Source organism: Canis lupus, chromosome 7 (genome assembly GCF_003254725.2).
Source record: "Canis lupus dingo isolate Sandy chromosome 7, ASM325472v2, whole genome shotgun sequence".
In the NCBI taxonomy this organism is placed as follows: Eukaryota; Metazoa; Chordata; class Mammalia; order Carnivora; family Canidae; genus Canis; species Canis lupus.
The window spans coordinates 31,465,069-31,486,128 of NC_064249.1; the positions used below are offsets into that span (position 1 = coordinate 31,465,069).

General features: G+C 33.8%; 1 protein-coding gene across 8 annotated transcripts in view; it reads left to right on the top strand.

The window, feature by feature from the left end:
- The window catches only part of FMN2 (formin 2), a 370,601-nt gene that overhangs the window by 135,087 nt on the left and 214,454 nt on the right, over window positions 1-21,060 (top strand). The window contains exon 8 of one of the 8 annotated variants that reach the window (XR_007411942.1): window positions 15,542-15,725. The exons of the other annotated variants lie outside the window; for them this stretch is intronic. The gene's annotated coding sequence lies outside the window, so the exon portion shown is untranslated. The remainder of the gene's footprint in view (window positions 1-15,541; window positions 15,726-21,060) is intronic. 8 annotated transcript variants of the gene reach the window in all.

The following is a 21,060-nucleotide window of genomic DNA, read 5'->3' on the forward strand; positions in this document are numbered from 1 at the left end:
CATTCCTGAAAGTCTGGAAGCTATGTATATGCCCAGGGCTATACTTTGCCTGAAGCAATTAGAGAAAATCCAAGTTGCTATCTTCTTCATGGCTGAATGTGGGGAAAAATTTCATAAACTTGAAACTGTGATAGTCGCCTCCAATGCACGCATCCTACCCCACCCCCCAACATACACACAATGGTTAAGGGTAAACTCTTAAGGAGTGAGAGGAACTTTAGTATAATATTTGGCTCAATAAATGGTACCTAGGTAGTCAGGCTAAAAGATAAAATGATAGAGGAAGAATGTGTGTAGGAACATCAGATCATACACTGTAGTAGATAGATTTCACAGAACTAGTCAGGCCAAAATAAACAAGTAAAAAATAAGTAAGCGGACAACAACAACAACTCCTGGGGCAAGGAAGGAGAAATCAGTATCCAGAGTTGCTAGAGTATATTATCTGAATGTCCAGTTTTCAACAATATGAGAACTACAAAAAATAATAAAGTGTCACCCATATACTGGAGAAAAAAATAGGCAAACAGGTACTAGAAACATTATACAAAGAGGCCCAGATAGGATATTTAACAGACATAGACTTTAAAGCACTCATGCTAAATATCTCCAAAGAATTAAAGGAATCTATTTCTAAGAAGTAAAGGAAGGTATGATGACAATATTTCATGAAATTGAGAATACCATAAAGAGACATTATTAAAAAAATTTTGGAGTTGAGAAGTATAACCAAAATGAAAAAAAAAAAACCCACAACTATGTAATTTAACAAGTGATTTGTGGTAGCAGAAAAAAAGCTAGCCACATTTAAGATAAATCAATAGAGGCTATGAAATCAGAAGTACAGAGTAAAACAAAAGAAAAAAAAAAGACAGAACCTTAGAAAAATGTGAAACACCATCAAGTGACAAATATCAATGAAATGTGAGTATCAGGAAGAGAGGAGAGAGAAAGGTGCAGAAAAAAATTGAAGATGTGTCCAGAAATTTGATGAAAAACATTAATAAATATACCCAAGTTCAGTGAACATCAAGTAGTAAACTCCAAGAGATCAACACCTTGATATCCCTTAGTCAAAATGTTGAAAGCCAAAGACATAGAAAATAATTCCTGAAAGCAGTAAGAGAAAAACAACTCATCACATACAAGGAAACCTCAAAAATAACAGCAGACATATCAGAATGAATGGCATTCCGAAGGATGACTTACAGTGTTGAAAGTGAAAGTGATCAACCCAAAATCTCATGTCTAGCAAGACAATTTTTCCTAAATGAAGGTGAAATAAAGACATTCTCACATAAGCAAATGCAGAGAATTTTTTACTAACAGATTTGCCTTTCAATAAATGCTCAAGGGAGTTCTTCTGATTCAAAGTAAATGACATCAGACAGTAATTTGCAATCATATACACACACACAAAAGCACTAGTATACATAATTTTTATCTACACAAATGATATTATAATTGTATATTTCTTCTCCTTTATTCCCTTGTCTGACTTTAAAAACATCTTCTTAAAACAATATGTATATTGTTGAACCTATGACATACAGAAATGTAATGTGACAGAATAATAACACAAAAGACCAGTGGAAACAAAGCTGTATTGGAGTAAGGAGATGATACAAGGTAAAGTCAAAGCTATAGAATGAAATGAACAATGAAGGGTAAATAAAATTGTTAATATAACAACTGTATGAATATTCCTCTCCTCTCAACTTCTTTAAAAATTGTAAGATTGTATAAACTAGTGATTATAACAACTTGTATCATATATTAAACAAATGCACAGAGAGTATATCTAACAGCAATAGTATAAAAGTGAATGGAGCTATAGACGAATAAAGTTTCTATGTTTTTGGAATTAGATCAGTAAAAATTTGAGGTAGATTCTGATAAATTAAAGATATATTGCAAGCCCTAGAGCAACCACTAAGAAAACTGAAGTATAAGAAAAATCACTAATCTTTTTAATAAAAAAGAAGGTAATGAAGAATGGGGAAATAAAAAAGATGAGGTATATTAAAAACTTAAAAATATACAGATGTAAATCCAACCATATTGATAACATTAAATGTAAATGTATTCCATAATCCATTCAAAAGGTAGATGTCAGATTGCATAAAAAATCAAGTATATTTGTTTTTGTATTACTAGAGCAACATTTCAGATTCAAAGATATAAATAAGTTGAAAGTAAAAAGATAGAACAACTATAAGCAAACGTAAAAAAAGGTGGAGTAGCTATACTGATAGCAGATAAAATAGACTTTAAAAAAATTACTAGAAAAAAAATTACTAGAGATAAAGAAGGGTGTTCCCTTGTAATAAAAGCTAAATCTATGAGGAAGATACAGCAGTTATAAACATATATGCATCTCACAGTACTGTCTCAAAATACATAAAGAACAAACTGACAGAATTAATGGGAGAAATTAGTAACATTTGGAGACTTCAATAGTCTGCTTTTAATGATGGATAGATGGTAAGCAGATCAGCATGCAAGGAGGACAAGACTTGAACAATAGTATACACAAACTAGATCTGACATCTCTAGAAGATACCACCCAGTAGCAGCAGAAAAATGTATTTCTCAAGCATACGTAGAACAGTCTCTGGGACAAACCATATGCAAAGTCCACAGAACAAGCCTTAATAAATTTGAGGAGATTAAAGACTTAATAAATTTTAAACTATAGAAAATGTAGTTTTCTGATCCCAGTGGAATTAGATTAGAAATCAGTAACAAAGAAACTTGAGGGTATTTGCAGATATGTGTAGGTTAAACCTCATGCTCCCAAATAATGTTTCAAAGAAGTCAAGGAAAAATTAGAGAATACTTTGAAATGCACATAAATGAAATCATAACATACTAAAATTTATGGTTTGCAAGTAAAGCAGTGCTCAGAAAAATTTATAGCTGAAAATACCCATCTTAAAAAATCTGATATCAATAATCTAAACTTACATCTTAAGAAACTGAAAAAAGAATAAACCAAATCCAGCAGATAGAAAGAAGGTAGTGATAAACACTAGAGTGGAAATAATGAAATAGAGAATATAAAAACAATAGAGAAAATCAACAAAGTCAGAAGTTGGTTCTGTCAGATTAAGAGTACTGAAAAGCCTTTAGCTAGATTGACCAAAAAAGAAGACAAGATGTGCCTTCTCATCACTTCTGTTTAGCAGTATCAGCACTTCTTTAGTTAAGAAAAAGAAGCAAATGGCATTCAGATTGTGATGAAAGAAATAAAAACTACAGGTGACATCTCTAATATAAAGTATCCAAAGGAATCCACTAAAACCAATGATAGGACAGGAATTCAGTGTGATTACATAAGATACAGAATTAATGAATAAAAACCAATTATGTTTCTAGACATTAGCAATTAACATCGTGAAATGTAGTTAGGAAAACAATTCCCTTTATTTACTCAAAAAAGTAAAATATTTAGTATAAATTTAACAAAAAATATGTAAGACGTATGAAATGAAAACTAGAAAACACTGTTGAAGGAAGATAAGGAAGATCACAATAAATGTACAGCATGCCATGCCCATAGATCTGAAGACTCAACATTGACCTATAGATTCAACAGAATGTCTAGCAATATCCCAAGTTTTCTGTTTTTGTTGTTGTGTCTTTTTTTGCAGGAATTAACAAGCTGATATTGAAAATTTATATGCAAACACAAGGGGCCCAAGGTAATCAAAATAATCTGGAAAAATGACAAAGTTGGAGGACACACACTTTCTGATGTGGAAGTTATTACAAAGATAGCAATTAAAGTGTGGTACTCTCACATGGATAGACATACTGGTCAATGGAATAGAATTAAGAGTCCAGAAATAAATCTTTAGGATTTGATTTTTGACAGTGCTACAAACATTTCAAGGGCAAAGGAAGTATTTTCAACAAATGGTGCTGAGACAACTGAATATTCATACCAAAAAAAAATGAAGTTGAACCTTTATTTCATACCATGAACAAAAATTAATCAAAAAGTATCATAGACTAAATGTAAGAGCTAAAACAAAGAAAAATCAGAAGAAAACATAGGAGTAAGTCCCATAACATTGGGCTAGATAATGGTTTTTTTAGATATGACTCCTAAAGCACATGACAAAAGAAAAAAAATAAATTATACAATGGGATGATGAACAATATTTGTGCTACAAACAGTACTATCAAAATGAACAAGATGACTCACAAATTAGGAGAAAATATTTGAAAACTATATACTTGATGAGTTAATATTCTGGATGTATAATGAACTCTTCCAACTCAACAACAAGAAAACAGACTGGTTAAAAAATGGTCAAAGGATGTGAATAGACATTTCTGCAATTGTACCAGTGGCCAATACATGTATGAAAGGCTACTCAATGTCAATGACATTAGGGAAATGAAAAAATCACAATGTAACACTACTTCATATGTATTAGGATGGCTAAAAGCAAAGAGAAAGACAATAATTGGAATGATAAGGATGTGGGGAAATTAGAACTCATACACTGATGGCAGAAAAATAAAAATAGCGCAACCATTTGGATTTCAGTAAGAATTCAAGTCTTAATCCACTAATTCATATATTTACCATAAAATTCTATTTTTCATAAGAGAAATATTTTTTCTGACAGCTCTAATTACCCATCAAATAGTTATAATATCAGATTATAATTTGGGGAGATAAATTTTCAAGCTCAGAAAACTTGTAAGATGAAACTTTTTCCCCTAAAATATATTGTCAAAAGTGTAAGCTATTTTTAACTTGAAGCACATATAATTTTATTAGGCAAAAAATCCATTAACATCTGACAGAGAAATCGATATATTTTCTCTTTGCTTTTGATGAAGAGGCTAGACACATATGGACTATGATTTTCTCCTTAAGTGTGTAAATCCTGGGAATATAATTAAACCCCTTTAGAAACCCACTGGCCTTTAGTGAATGCTTTGGGACAGAGTCACCAGACTCCCCCAGAGGATAGATTTGCTGTGTTATAAAAGTGACATCTGCTGTTAGCTTAGTATTGACTGTAAACTGGCTTATTGCTTATTTTCATTAGAGCTTTGAATAATTTTTCTTCCTTCAAGTCTTCATATCTGAAATAGAACTAAAAACAGAATTTCAAGACTTCTGTGCTTTTTAACTTATATATGCTGCAGAGGAGTTTTCCATTATTGAAGATGAATTTATGTGAGTAAATTAAAATTAGCCCATACTGCCACTCTTCAGCTCATTCTCTCTCTATTACTCTCTCAGTTTCCCTCTCTCTCTCTCTAATATGCGGTGGTATGTGATGTTTGATGCTGTCCTGTGATCTGGCATCTCTTACCCTTTACACAAATGTAGAGAGCAAAAACCAAAAACTGTTGATTTCCTGATGACATAGTTAATGATGCCTCCACAGAACATGTAGCACTTATTTTGCTGCTGATTATGGTACCATTGTAATATTTGTTTATGTTTAGGCACAAAGCAAAAAATGACTATTTTGGTATTTGTATTGAATTGTTTTATATGAAATTGGGCCAGGATTAAAAGTGAATGAAATGCCTATCCTTTCATAATTGGCAAATTATAACGAGGGTAGGGAATGTGACTTAGAAATATCAAGTTATAGAAACAAACTCTAGACTAAATCATGCTATCTAAAACTAATTGGAAGATAAAATGGAAGTAGTATAAAGAAACTTGAGAGCAAGGAAAAAAAAAAATGAGAGCAAGAAAGAAAAACAAGAAAGACCCGAAGTCAGCTAGGGCTTTGCAGAGCATTAAGGTATTTTTTTCCTCATTTTTTGTTATAGTCATAAAAATTATTGTTTTGAGATGAATGTTAAGCAGGAATGTAGGCAAGGTTTTTCTTTAATTGATCCATATGGCAACCTTTATGTATGGTTTTGTGTATTTCTCCATATGGATTTTAATGTCATTAAAACTTTTTCACAAAACATAAACAGGTCATTCTTTATAGTTCGTAGCTCTAAGTATAGTACGAAATCGTTTTTTTTTTCCTTAAATTTTAGAACTTTTCTATGTAATGTTGATGTTTTTACTAGTGGTCCCTTTACTAAGTTTTGTATACTTTAATCAATTACTGTTACAAGTAAAGCTTTTCGTAATTAGGATGGAATTTCTCCCGCTTTTTTCTAGTGCCAAAAAAATAAAACTAGCATGTTCTTCAAGCATCACTGGAAGCTAGAATTTGAGTTGATATCCACTTGAAATTGCGGGCTTTTAAAATTATCAGCCTTTCTTTTATGGCCTATGTTGGCACAGGGCCTCATAAAAGTTGGCTTTGAGCATGTCCCCATCCTTTGAACTGGCAAGGAAAGACAAAATCACATTTTTAAATGTTGTTTTTATTTTAATTTCATAGTAGTCAACATAAAGTGTTATATTGGTTTCAGGTATACAATATAGTGAATCAGCAATTCCATACATCACTCAGTGCTCATCACAAGTGTATCCCTTAACCTCATCATTTATTTCTCCTCCCCCCACCCCTGTAACCATCAGTTTGTTCTCTATAGGTAAGAGTCTATTTCTCGGTTTTGTCTTTCTCTCTCTATCTTTCCTTTGCTCATTTGTTTCTTGAATCCTACATATGAGTGAAATGATATGGTATTTGTCTTTCTTTGACTTATTTCACTTAGCATTATACTGTCTAGCTCCACCCATGTTGTTGCAAATGGCAAGGATTCATTCTTTTTTATGCCCAACTAATACTTTATTGTATCTTCTATATCCATTTATTCGTTGATGGACACTGGAGCTGCTTTCATACTTTGGCTATTGTAAATAAAGCTGCAACAAACATAGATATGGATGTATCCCTTTGAATTAGCATTCTTATAATTTTTGGGTAAATAGTAGTACAATTACAGGATCCTATTGTAGTTCTATTTTTAATTTTTTGAGGAACTTCCATACTGTTTTCCCCACAGTGGCTATACCAGCTTGCATTCCCACCAACAGTGCAGGAAGGTTCCTTTTCTCCACATCCTCAGCAACACCTGTTGTTTCTTGTGTTTTTTATTTTAACCATTCTGAGAAGTGTGAGGTGATACCTCATTGTACTTTTGATATACATTTCCCTGATTGAAAGTGATATTGAACATCTTTTCATGTATCTGTTGGCCAAGTGGATATTGTCTTTGGAGAAATGTCTGTTCGTGTCTTCAGCCTATTTTTTAAAAAAAGATTTTATTTATTTATGAGAGGGAGAGGGAGAGAGAAAGAGAAAGAGAAAAAACACTAGCAGGGGGAGAGGGACAAGCAGACTCCCTGCTGAGCAGGGAGCCCCATGCAGGGCTAGATCCCAGGACCTCAGGATCATGACCTGAGCTGAAGGTAGATATTTAACTGACTGAGGTGCCCCTCTTCTGCCCATTTTTAAATTGGATTATTTGCTTTTGGGGGGTTGAGTTGTATAAGTTCTTTATATATTTTGGATACTAGCCCTTTATCAAATATGTCATTTACAAATATCTTTTCCCATTCAGTAGATTGCCTTTTCATTTTGTTGATTGTTTACTTCACTCTGCAGAATCCTTTTATTTTGATAGAGTCAGAGTTTTGTTTTTGTTTCCTTTGCCTCAGGAGACATATCTAGAAAAATGTTGCTATAGCAAATGTCAGAAAAATTACTGCTTGTGCTCTCTTCTAGGATTTTTATAGTTCCAGGTCTTTCACCCATTTTGAATTTGTGTATGGTGTAAGAAAGTGGTCCAATTTCATTCTGTTTATGTCTGTCCAGTTTTCCTAACACCATTTCTTGAAGAGACCATCTTTTTTTCCCATTGGATATTCTTTTCAGCTTTGTCAAAGATTAGTTGACTATTGAGTTGAGGGTCCATTTCCGTGTTCTCTATTCTGTTCCATTGATCTATGTGCCTGTTTTTGTGCTAGTACCATACTGTCTTGATAGATTTAATCTCTTGAATTCTGATACTTCCAGTTTTGTTTTTCTTTTTCAAGATTGCTCTATTTTGGGTCTTTCATGGTTCCATATAAATTTCAGGATGGTTTGTTCTAGTTCTGTGAAAAATGCTATTGGTATTGTGATGGGATTTACAAGAACTCTGTAGATTGCTTTGGGTGTCTAGATATTGTAGCATTTTTTTTTTTTTTGGAATCCACAAGCAAGGAATGTCTTTCCATTTCTTTGCATCCTTTTCAATTCTTTCTTCAGTGTTTTATAGTTTTCAGAGTACAGGTCTTTCACCTATTTGGTTAAGTTTATTCCTAGGTATCTTATTACTTTGGATGCAATTGTAAACGGGACTGTTTTCTTGTTTTCTCTTTCTGCTACTGCATTATTACTGTATAGGAATGCAATCAATATTTACTTATTGATTTTGTATTCTGCAACTTAACTGAATTCATTTTATTGGTTCTGGTAGTTTTTTGGTGAGGTCTTTAGAGTTTTCTATATGTAGTGTAATGTCACCTGCAAGCAGTGAAAATTTTACTTCTTCCTTATCAATTGGGATACCTTTTATTTCTTCTTGTTGCCTGATTGCTGTGGCTAGGACTTTTAGTACTATATTGAATAAAAGTGATGAATGGACATCCTTGTCTTGTTCCTGTCCTTAGAGGAAAAGCTCTCAGTTTCTCTGATCAGGTATGATGTTTTCTATGTGCTTGTCATTGATGATCTTTATTATTTTGAGCTATGCTCCCTCTGAACCAATTTTGTTGAGGATTTTTATCATGAATGGATATTTTATTTTGCCAAATGTTTTTCCTGTATGTATTGACATGATCATATGGTTTTAATTCTTTCTCTTATTGATGTGATGTATCACATTGATGTGCAAATATTCAACCACCTGTATATCTGGGAAATAAATCTTACTATTTGTGGTGATTCATTTGTTTAATGTATTGTTGGATTTGGTTTGCTTGTATTTTGTTGAGGATTTTTTGTGCTTATGTTCATTAGTGATATTGGCCTGTAGTTCTCTGTTTTTGTGGTCTCTTTATCTGGTTTTGTGATGAGGGTGGTACTGGTATCATAGAATGAATTTGGAAGTTTTCTTTCCTCTTCTAATTTTTGGAATAGTTTGAGAAGAATAGATATTAATTCTTCTTTAGATATTTCATAAAATCACCTTTAAATTTGTCTAGTCCTGGACTTTGGTTTGTTGGGAGTGTTTTGATTGGTTATTCAATCTCCTTGCTGGTAATCTGTCCAATTTTTTTTTTCTTCCTGCTTCAGTTTTATGTTTCTAGGAATTTATCCATATCTTCCAGGTTATCCAGTTTGTTGGCATATAGTTTTTCCTAATATTCTCTTATAATTGTGTTTCTCTTTTTTTTAAAGATTTTATTTATTTTTTCATGAGAGACAGGAAGGAGGGAGAGAGAGAGCGAGCGAGAGAAAGGCAGAGACATAGGCAGAGGGAGAAGCAGGCTTCATGCAGGGAGCCCTATGTGGGACTGGATCCTGGGACTCCGGGGTCATGCCCTGAGCCAAAGGCAGATGCTCAACTGCTGAGCCACCCAGTGTCTCTATAATTGTGTTTCTTTAGTGTTGGTTGTTATTTATCCTCTCTCATTTGTGATTTCCTTATTTAGATCCTTTCTCTTTTCTTTTTGATAAGCCTGCTAGGAGTTTATCAGTTTCATTTTATATTTTTCAAAGATCCAGGTCCTGGTTTCATTAACCAGTTCTATTATTATTATTATTATTATTATTATTATTAATTTTTAGTTTATATATCATTTATTTTTTCTCTAATCTTTACCATCTTCTTCCTTCTTTTGGTTTTGGGTTTTATTCATTCTTTTTCTAACTCCTTTAAGTATAAGGTTAGGTTGTTTATTTGAGATTTTTCTTCTTGAGGTAAGCCTGTATTACTATAAACTTCACTCCTAGATCTATTTTTACTGCATCCCAAAAGTTTTTGGTCTGTTGTGTTTTCATTTCTTTCCAAATCAAAATCCACTTTTTGATTTATTCTTTGATTTCTTGGTTCACCCATTCATTGTTTCATTGTAGCATGTTATATAACCCCCATGTATTTGTGGTTTTCTAGATTTTGTGTTATGGTTGATTTTTAGTTTCATAGTGTTGTAGTCAGAAAATATTCATGGTATGCCTTCAGTCTTTTTGAATTTGTTGAGACTTGTTTTGTGACATAATATGTGATCTATTCTGGATAATGTTCTGAAAATATCTGATAGTTTCATCTGCCAAATGTGTCATTCAAAGCCACTGTTTCCTTGTTTATTTTCTGTTTGGATCATCTGTCCATTGATATATGTGAGATATTAAAGTCCTCTGCTATAATTGTATTAGTACCTTTTTAAAAGATTTTATTTATTTATTCATGAGAGAGAGAGAGAGAGAGAGAGGCAGAGACATAGGCAGAGGGAGAAGCAGGCTCCCTGCAGGGAGCTCAATAGGACTCATCCCCGGATCCCAGGATCACACCCTGAACTGAAGGCAGATGCTTACCCGCTGAGCCACTCATGTGCCCTTAATTGTATACTATTGATCAGTTCCTTTACATTTCTTATTAACTGTGTATTTCAGTGCCCTATGTTGGATGCATCAGTATTTACAATTGTTATATCTTCTTGTTGGATTGTTCCCTTTGTTATTTTAATGTGTCTTTCTTTGTTTCTTTTTACAGTCTTTGTTTTAAAGTCAATTTTATCCCAATATAAGTATTGCTACTCTAGCTTTCTTTTGACAACTAGTTCCATGATAAATATTTCTCCATCCCCTCACTTTCAATCTGCAGGTGGCTTTAAGTTTGAAATGAGTCTCTTGTAGGCAGCCTACGGATGAGTCCTGTTTTTTTTTTTTTTTTAATCATTCTTATGCCCCATATCTTTTGATTTGTGTATTTAGTCCATTTCAATTTAAAGTAATTATTGATAGGGATGCCTGGGTGGCTCAGCGGCTGAGCATCTGCCTTCAGCTCAGGATGTGATCCTGGAGTCCCAGGATTGAGTCCCACATCGGGCTCCCTGCATAGAGCCTGCTTCTCCCTCTGTCTGTGTCTCTGCCTCTCTCTCTCTCTCTTTGTGTCTCTTAGGAATAAATAAATAAAATCTTTAAAAAAAACAAAGTAATTATTGATATATATATATATTTATTGCTATTTTGTTACTTGTTTTTTGGTTGTTTAGGTAGTTTCTCTCTGATCCTTTCTTCTCTTGCTGTCTTTCGTGGTTTGCTGATTTTCTTTTGTGATACACTTGGGTTCTTACTCTACATTCTTTGCATACCTGTTAGTGGTTTTTGATTGGTGGTTACTATTAGATTTGTATATATAGCCTCTTCTGCATTTAGCATTCTATATGAAGGTGATGGTTGCTTAATATCAACCCATTATTTACTCTTCTCCCACTCAGGTTTTAGGTTTATGGTGTCATGTTTAATATCCTTTTATTTTGTGAATCTCTTGATGATTTTTTAATAGAAATAGTTATTTTTATTGTTTTTGTGTTTCTTCTTTTTACACTTTCATATATGATCTTTTTTTCCACTCAGAGAGTTCCAGTCCCCTTTAATATTTCTTGTGGGACTGGTTTAGTGGTCATGAACTCCTTTGATTTTTATTTGTCTGAGAAACTCTCTTTTTCTATTCTATATGACAACCTTTCTGGGTAAAGTATTCTTGTTTGTGGATTTTTTCCTTTTCAGCAACAAAGTAACATTTTTTTTAAAAGTTAGATTGCAATATTCTGCAGCCAATATCAGACAGACTGCTGGTTTTTTGTAAGCAGAAACTTTCATATTACTGTAATGCTTAGCCTCCTTTTGAATATTGCCACACAAGAAGCAGTTAGAGGACTCATATTCTGATGACAACAATAAAACTCTCATTAGACTCTCTTTTTGCATTCTATATTGTTTCCCCAAAACCGAACAATGCAAAGCAGCCAAGTATAAGACCAAAACAAATTTCCCATTCTATAAAGATTAGAAATATTTCCTCCTTTTTATGCTGAGTATGGGTAAAGCTTGGTGTTATTTCAAAATCTGACCATTACACAGTACACAGGAAGAAAATAACCAAATGACAAAGTGGATTCAGTTTATTCTGTATGTTTTGGTGATATAAAAAATTAAACAGGAAGATAATTAATTTAATTTAAGATATATAGATGGTAGTTACACTAGGGAGCAGAGCATAACATATAAAGGTGTCAAATCACTGTTGTACACCTGAGGCTAATGTAACCTTGTCAACTGTACTTCAATTAAAAAATGCAAATTATGCTATTGGCTAAATTAGAATAGTACATATAACTTGGAGGAAAAACACAGCTTCTGAAGGCATAGACATTTGAGACCTTGAGATGTTGAATCCAAAGTGGTATCCCAGGGGCTTGGAGTAGTTACAGGTAGGACTTGAAATGATTTGATGGTTTGCATTTTTAAACTCACGAAATAGCTAATTGAGAGATTTTCTACTTAAACACTATAAAGTCCCTTATGAGGTGATCCTCGTTGGTTTCATGTTATTCAACAGATGTCTTCAGGAACCAGAAATAATGGTTAGGAATAAGTCTTCTTGTCAAATTTATCAGGTCTTTAGTATCCTTCTGAGTTTCTCCCCTTTAAAATGTCCCCCTGTTCTCCAAAGCATTTCTAGGCACTTCTTACACTCATTTATCTTCATTGGGTGGTTTTCTTCCGGGTAACATGTTTCATGTGTTTCCTCCACTTTTCCAGGAAGTATTACTTATATTCTGTATTAACCGTGAGTATCCTAACATTTATATTACCGAATCTCTTCCATTTGATCATTCTTTTTTTTTTTAAGATTTTATTTATTTATTCATGATAGTCACACAGAGAGAGAGAGAGAGAGAGAGAGAGAGAGAGAGAGAGGGCAGGCAGAGACACAGGCAGAGGGAGAAGCAGGCTCCATGCACGGGAGCCCGACGTGGCATTCGATCCTGGGTCTCCAGGATCACGCCCTGGGCCAAAGGCAGGCGCCAAACCACTGTGCCACCCAGGGATCCCCATTTGATCATTCTTTTACCTAATTTGAATTCATGCAACATGATGGAATTCAAAACCTACTTTAAGAATCTTTTTAAAAATATATTTATAACCTTATTTTTAGCCAGGCCACATCAGCAACTAATGTTTCCAAGAATGAGAATGGATATCTTAATTATACTTAAAATTTCACATGATTATAAGAATCTGTCCTCTTGTATATTTCCTGTTGTGGTAGTATTACTGTTTCATTTATTGCAATCAATAGTGCATGCAAAATTGTAGAAAGGAATTTAACACATGATTCATACCTAATTTGTTGTTTGCTCTCTCTCTCTTTTTTTAAAATCCCACTTAGTAAGTTATGCTTGCCATTCTTGATGTTGCTAATAAGATTTCATGGATTTCATTGCTCTGTGTTAATACCTATACCATTCCTCCTTCATAATAGTCTCCTATACCTTTTTCCCCCCACTAGGCCACCCAGGACTACATTGAGTCTCTCATTGTCATCATTGTCTTTCTTACTCATCTTACTGTGGTCTTGCCCTTTGCTCATATATTTATTTAATCTTATATGTGTTTTCATTTACACCAATATTGTATTTTTAAAATGTAATCTGGTGTAAATTTTTAGTAGTTTATGTATTGTCTATCCGTTTTTTTTTGATTAAACTTTCACAGGCATTTCATAATCTCAAGTTTTTAGAAAAGTACAGTTTTTTGTTTTTTGTTTTTTTTTGTTTTTTGCTTTTGTTGCACTTGCCTGGGGAGACAGATCCAAGAAAATATTGCTCAGACCAATGTCCAAGAGTTTACTGCCAATGTTTTCTTCTAGGAGTTTTTTGGTTTTAGGTCTTACATTTAGGTCTTTAAAACCTTTTGAATTTATTTTTGAATTTGATATAAGAAAGTCATTCAGTTTCATTATTTTGTGTACAATTGTCCAGTTTTCCCAACACCATTTATTGAAGAGACTATTTTTTCCCCATTGTATATTCTTACCTTTTGTATCATAGATTAATTGATCAAATAAATGTGGTTTTATTTCTGGAGTCTTCATTCTATTCCATTGATCTGTGTGTTTTTGTGTCAATACTGCACCATTCTTAACTAGATTTGTAGTGTAGTTTAAAATTAGGGAGTGTTATAACTCTAGTTTTCTTTTTCATTCTTAAGATTGTTTTGGCTATTTAGGGTCTTTGTGGTTCCATACAAATTTTAGGATTATTTGTTCTAGTCCTGTGAAAAATGACATTGGTATTTTGACAGAGATTGCATTGAATTTGTAGATTGCTTTGGGTAGTATGGATGTTTTAACAATATTATTTTTTTCTGTCCATGAGTACAGTATATTTTTCCATTTATTTGTGTTGTCTTTAATTTCTTTCACCAGTTCTTATGGTTTTCAGAGTATAGGTCTTTCTTTCTTTTGATTAAATTTATTCCTAGATATTTATTCTTTTGGATGCAATTATAAATGGGAGTGTTTTCTTAATTTCTTTTTATGAAAATTTATTGTTAGTATATGAAAGTGCAACAGATTTATATACATTAATTTTGCAACAGTAAAGTTTCAGTAAAGATTCTCTAAAGATTCAGTAAAGATTCATTTTTTAGTTTAGATTTTTTTGGAGTCCCTAGAGTTTTCTATATTTAGTATCATGTCATCTGTAAATAGCAACAGTTTTACTTTTTCAATTTGAATACTTTTATTTTTCTTTTTTCTCAGTTGGCTGTGGCTTGGACTTCAAATACTATACTGAAAAATAGTGATAAGAGTTCGTCTGTGTTCTCTTTACGTTCCTTTCTCAAAGCATGTGAAACTCTTTTGCTAGGATTACTTTATTGATTTTTTTTTAACTACACAGGTCATTTTTAGAGAATAACATAATATCTTTATGAAGACTCATGCTAAGGTTCAGAGAAGTTGACATTTGAAAAGATATTACTTATTCTGAAAAACTCAATACAATTATCTTAGAGGGAATAGAACCTAGTTTCCCTTACTAATTCGGGATAAAATGAAAATGTTAAATTCCTCCTTTTTCTATGTTTTTAAACAAAGAATCAGAAGCAAGAGAATGATCTCAAACATTACACATTGATCTCCCTACCTTGACAAGTAAAGTGGGCCATTCCAATTATTTGGGAACTTTGGAAATGGGTTCCTGAGAACTATTGCGATACCTGCTGGTAACAATGTGTGTATTTCATAGTTTCTTTAAAGGGGGGGGGGCGGTGTATGTGAGTCAACCTTTCAGATGGATGAAAGAGATGTGGGTACAATAGAATTGCTACAGTGCATGAATTCACTTTTTCCCTGGATCCTCTTAATTGAAAAGATATTTTTTAATTGCTTGATGGCTGTGATAATTGGTTCCTTTTCATCCATTCCGGTTAGCCTGTCCTTTAGCCCACAGTGTCAGCTGGTTTTCTGTGGGGACAAAGCAAAAAAAATAAAAAAAAAATAAAAAAAATAAAAAAGGGAGAGAGAAAGAAAGAAAGAAAGGCAGAAAAAATTCGAAGAAATTATTGAATTTTTTTTGCATTAACAACCTCCTCAGGTGACACTCATCCCCCCTACCCTCGCCATGATTCTTACCCTGAAAAGAGGAGGAAAAGGTGAGGAGGGCCAAAGAAATTTTACACACTGGGCAGAACTTCTGTCGGAGAAGATATCAAGGGTATAGAGAACTTCCAGAAAAGGGAAAACCCATTGTAGAAGAAAGGGAAAGAGGCCTTGGAAGGGTGAGTGCACTTGAGCATTATATGTGAAGATGCCAATTTGTGTCTCTTTAAGCCCAAATCCAGTCTGGGTTTGCATGTCTGTTTCTTTTCTATCACAGAGACATATGTCACACTTGTCATAATTGTATGTTGCAGAATAATCATATAACTTCTGTTGTTACCAAAAAGGTACATATGTACCAGTCTCTCCACAGATTAGATGTAATTAGAAAATCATGTTGAATCGGATGAGAATAATTCCTGTATTTCCTGTGATCCTGAGAAAACACAAGAGGTTATTTTGCTCTTTACTGGCTAGCTTTCTGACCTTATGTTTTATCATATCAGGCATGTTTTATCGGACCAACTGTAGAAACTTGAATCCTTCTCTTTCCTGCCTTTACTTTAGCTACTATGTTTTTTACTTCAGTTCAAAAATTGAAATGGGAGAAAAAGAAGCCTGAGATATTGTAGTAAATAGAATGATTCTTTAATGTCCTAGGGTGTCTCCATAGCAGTTGAGAAAAAAAGCCTGGATATCATTCTTGCATAATTAAATAGAGGGACTTCTAGGTCAACTTCTCAATCTGAGATGAAATTAAAGAATATTTGTAAAATTGTTGTGATACTTTTTTTTTGTGATACTTCTTTCTTTTTTTAAAGATTTTATTTGTTTATTTGAGAGAGAAAAGAGAGAGAGACAAAGAGAGAGAAAGCACAAGCAAGGGAGAGGGGGCAGAGGAAAAGGGAGAATTGGGGAGTTTGATGCTCCCAGGACCCTGGGATCATGAGCCGAGTGGAAGGCAGATGCTTAACTAAGCTATCCAGACATCCCTTTATTTGCTTTTCTTTTAAGAGATCTTTTTATTTCGATCAGTTACTGATTTGTTAAATATGTAATCTTGCATCAGTGAATCTGAAGATTTTCTTGTGTTCAGGTGGTAGAAGTCACCTGATAACCTCTGAGAATAAGGGTCCACCTCTGTTCTCATCCCTCTCCTCCAATATCCAATTTGGAATGGCAGATAGAATTCCACTCAGAAAGTTTAGTAACTTACTCATTAGTTACTCATGATTACTCATATATCCTTAAAAAAAAAGTGTGATGATATTTTAATACTCTAGGATATTTGTGTCTATTTTTTTAATATTTTTTCTTTATTTATTTATGATAGTCACACAGAGAGAGAGAGAGAGAGAGAGAGAGGCAGAGACATAGGCAGATGGAGAAGCAGGCTCCATGCACCGGGAGCCCGACGTGGGATTCGATCCCGGGTCTCCAGGATCGCGCCCTGGGCCAAAGGCAGGCGCCAAACCTCTGTGTCACCCAGGGATCCCTGTGTCTATTATGTTACATGTGAGGGCTCTCTGTTTCCCCCTTAAGAAACTGTTTTTGGTATAGAATTAACTTGTGTTTATAGTGGGATGGACATAAAAGTGTGGGTTGATGATTCTGTTCAAGCAAATTTAGTTAATGAGTGACCTGTGAAAGTTAGGTGAGGTTCTCTTGAGAGTCACAGCTTCTTTTGCATGGCTTCTGTTCTTTGCATTCACTTAGTTCTGTTGGTAGAAGAACAGTTTCCTTTTAGAGGATTACCTACAAATGGATTTTTCTTCCTCCTCTCTAGCAACATCTATTTTCTTTACACCGGAAGGTTTTAGTTTTGGGGAATTTAGCCTGGCCCTTAACTGTATACTTCAGGCCCCTAACACTGTAAGATAGCTCATGGAATGGGTCCATTACCAGTCTTATAGATGATGTGTTTCCTAATCATTAGACTTTTTGACAAAAGGCCATATGTAAATTAAATTGTTCTTGGAGTTTCAGGAGTTTCATTTTCCTGTTGTTTGCCATCTTGGGCTTAGCCTTTTATGGAAGTGCCTTAGGAAATTCAAAGACATGAAAGAAAGTCTTTACCATGTCTTCTGCAAATTTGGTATTGCCTTTACTAAGAATAGCTATGTATAGGATGCAGGTGATCTTTTAGACAAATTGGACCAATTATGGAAGAGGCTTGCATTTGGAACTTGGGTTCTCAGGTTATATTTCCACCTCTTGCCCTATAAAACAAAACAAAACAAAACAGTAATCTGAAGACTGGGGTAACAATTTTGTTTTCATAAGAGATAATCCATTTATTTGACTACTGATGGTCTCTGTGATGATTCTTGAGCAGATATAGGTATAGTCAGATGAGTTGCGGCCAACTTGGGAAATGTTTGGGGATTTTTATAAGGGTCCCACTGACTGTAGTTTAGGTCAGTCTTGGCTCAGCTAGTGCATTACCTGCTGGTGGCCCTAGCTCATCCCTTTGTACATACTGTGTTATTTGATGATGCATCTGGATCTTTCCCATTATCAGTTTCCTTGCCCAGGGGCATTTTTGTTATATATTTGTTTATTGCTCTGCATTTTCAGTATCTTTCCCTTCTTTGTATTTTTAGAAATAGACTAAAGATTAGTAAAGCCCCTTTTTATCTTGGGATGGAATCACTTCCAGACTGGGATACAGATTAAGTCATTGTGTAGTGACAAAAGGGAATTTCATAAGGGCAGTTAGATAACTAGAGATTCCAGTGACATTAATTCACTCCATGCTTATTTAGTCAATACCAACAGCTCCAAGCACTGATCTTAGCACTTAAGCTTTGCAGGAGGACAAGGAGGTTGCAGATTAAGACTGGGCTTTGAAAGGTCAGAGTTGAGTTATACATTTAGAATTCTGTATACATAGAGAATTCTTTCTATAGAATTCTACAGAATTCTATTCCGTGTATATACTTGAGTCTTTTTGCCTTCTTGCTGCCCTAGACTCAAGAAAACAATGCTGAACTGAGAGAAACAAGCTTGTAATCCCAAATAACATCTGATTCTGATATTGCTTTTATTTGACTTTTGAATGAATCCTTTTAAGAAAAATAATTTGTTTCCTTATTATTTTGATTTGACTTAGTTTGTAGTTTTGATTAATTTAATCTGACTTGTCTTTTCTGAACATATTACACACAGATTCTAGGAGGGAACGATTAGACTGTTGTTCTATGAGAGTGTGACAATTATTTAGTACAGTAAAAGTTTCTTTAAGTGGAATTGTTGAGGGGTACCCTTGTGGCTTGGCAGTTAAGATTCAACTCTTGGTTTCTGTTCAGGTCATGATTTCAGGGTCCTGAGATCTAAGGCCTGCATTGGGCTCTGTGGGGAGTGTGCTTAAGTTTTTATCTCCTTCTGCCCCTCCCGCCTCCACTCCTACCCTCTCTCTAAAATAAATCAATAAATCTTTTTAAATAAATAAATAAATAAATAAATAAATAAATAAATAAATAAAGTAAGGAAGTAAGTAAGTAAGTAAATGGAATGTTTGAAGAAAGGGAATATGTTAACACACAATCCCTCAAAATGGTGCCATCAGAAAGAAGACTATTGGTATGTAAAGGCTTAAAATCACATATTGAAACTTTTATTTTCTAAAAATGAACATCATAAATTAGCTCACTGACAAGTCCATGTTTATCACTCTTTTACTTCCAAACTCTAGGAGGTCTTTGGAAAATCAGCCATTGCTTAGTCAGTATGTCATTTCCAAAAATAAAGATTGTACAATTGCAAGAAAGCTGGACATGTGTTCTTCAACAGGGTAGGATCAAATGCAATTTCACTCTTATATATCTTCACACTGCTAAAAGCACCATAATCATAGATAGAGCCAGAAATCAAGTTTTGTCTCTCTCTGAGGGCAGAAAATAATGTCATTGCCAATGGCAGAAGAATAGGAAGAAAAGCAGCCTGAGTAGGCCACAAACTGAAAAACATTCACCGAAAAATTAAAAGTTTGTTATGTGATTCTACTCAATAAGCTTAAGTTAGGTGGTCATTCATATCCTGAATATTTAACTTCTTCAATATAATACTTTTAATCTAGGGGTCCCTGAGTGGCTTAGTTGGCTAAGTGTCTGCCTTTGGCTTAGGCCATGAACCCAGTGGGACTGAGGCCTGCATACAGCTCCCTGCTCAGCCGGGAGTCTGCTTCTTCCTCTGTCCCTCTTCCTGCTTGTGTTCTTTCAAATCTCTCTTTCTCTCAAATAAATAAATAAAGTCTTTAAAAAAAATAACACTTTTAATTTGAATTTATCTCTGACATGTTGTTGTTACACTACAAAGGAAGGGAACTATTTCAGCTTTTGTTTTTAATATTTTGCCTGAAATTGAGTAATACAGAAAACAGAATATCCAGACAGGGGTTTTGGTTTAAGGTTTGCATTTTAGCTAACAATTTGAAAAATAAATTTATTCCCATGTGTTTTATCTGTCCTTCATTTTATATAATAACACAGGATACTGAGGAAGTTGTGGGAAAAGTGAGGCATGGTGTGTGAAGTGCTTTGTCAGAAAGTGTGCTCTCCGTATAGAAGGTTCCAGGTGGTGCAGAGAGTGGCTCAGAGGGCAGGACCACATCCTGCTCTGTCACTACCTGGGTGTGTGATGAGCTGTAAAACATGGACAGTAGTAGTCACTGCTTCATTAGGTTTTTTCAGCAATTCCAAGAATCAACGGCATAAAGTACTTTATTATTATATGCCAAGTAGTATTGTCTCAATGTAGTTGCCATAAGATAATAATAAATGTGAAAATGGTTTCAATAAGAATTGTTTATTCATTTGGGTTTGTCATTATTTTACCTACATCATATCTTTTATTTGTGATGATTAGCATCACTCATTGATAATAATAAAATATGAAATGAGATGTTGATGTCCATATTCTGTAGAACCATTTGATCCAAATATTTTTAGTAATATTATGCAATATTTAGATGTACTGATGATGTTTTTTTGATGCTTTAATTCTAATCCTAACCTGTAAGAGTTCCCACTGAATTTTAAATGCTAAAAACATAAAGTTAACATTTAAATATCTAAAACCAGATTTTTAGAAGGAATTTTGAAGAGAAAAATGCAATTTAATAGACTTGCATGTTATCAGATAGATGCAACATTGTTTTCTGATCACCAAGATATTTGAAATGAAGGACCAAGTTATATCTTTCATGTATCTATATGACAAAACTGGCTACACTGGCAAAAGGCTATGTCCAAAGAACACAAGAGAAGTTTGTGTATGTGTGGTTTGTTTTTTTGTTTTTAATTCAAGGAGCTTAAACATCTCTGTATGTTTTCTCTGTGTTTAAGAAGTAGAGAGAGATGGGGATTTATGGTAGTTGGTTTTAATTAGAAAAATACTATAAGATCATAGTATTATTTATTTCAATGTTTTATTCCCTGTTACTATATTTATTAAAAGAAATATGAAATTTGGAAATGTAACAAGCATTTTATTAAAATCTAACTTAATATCCTT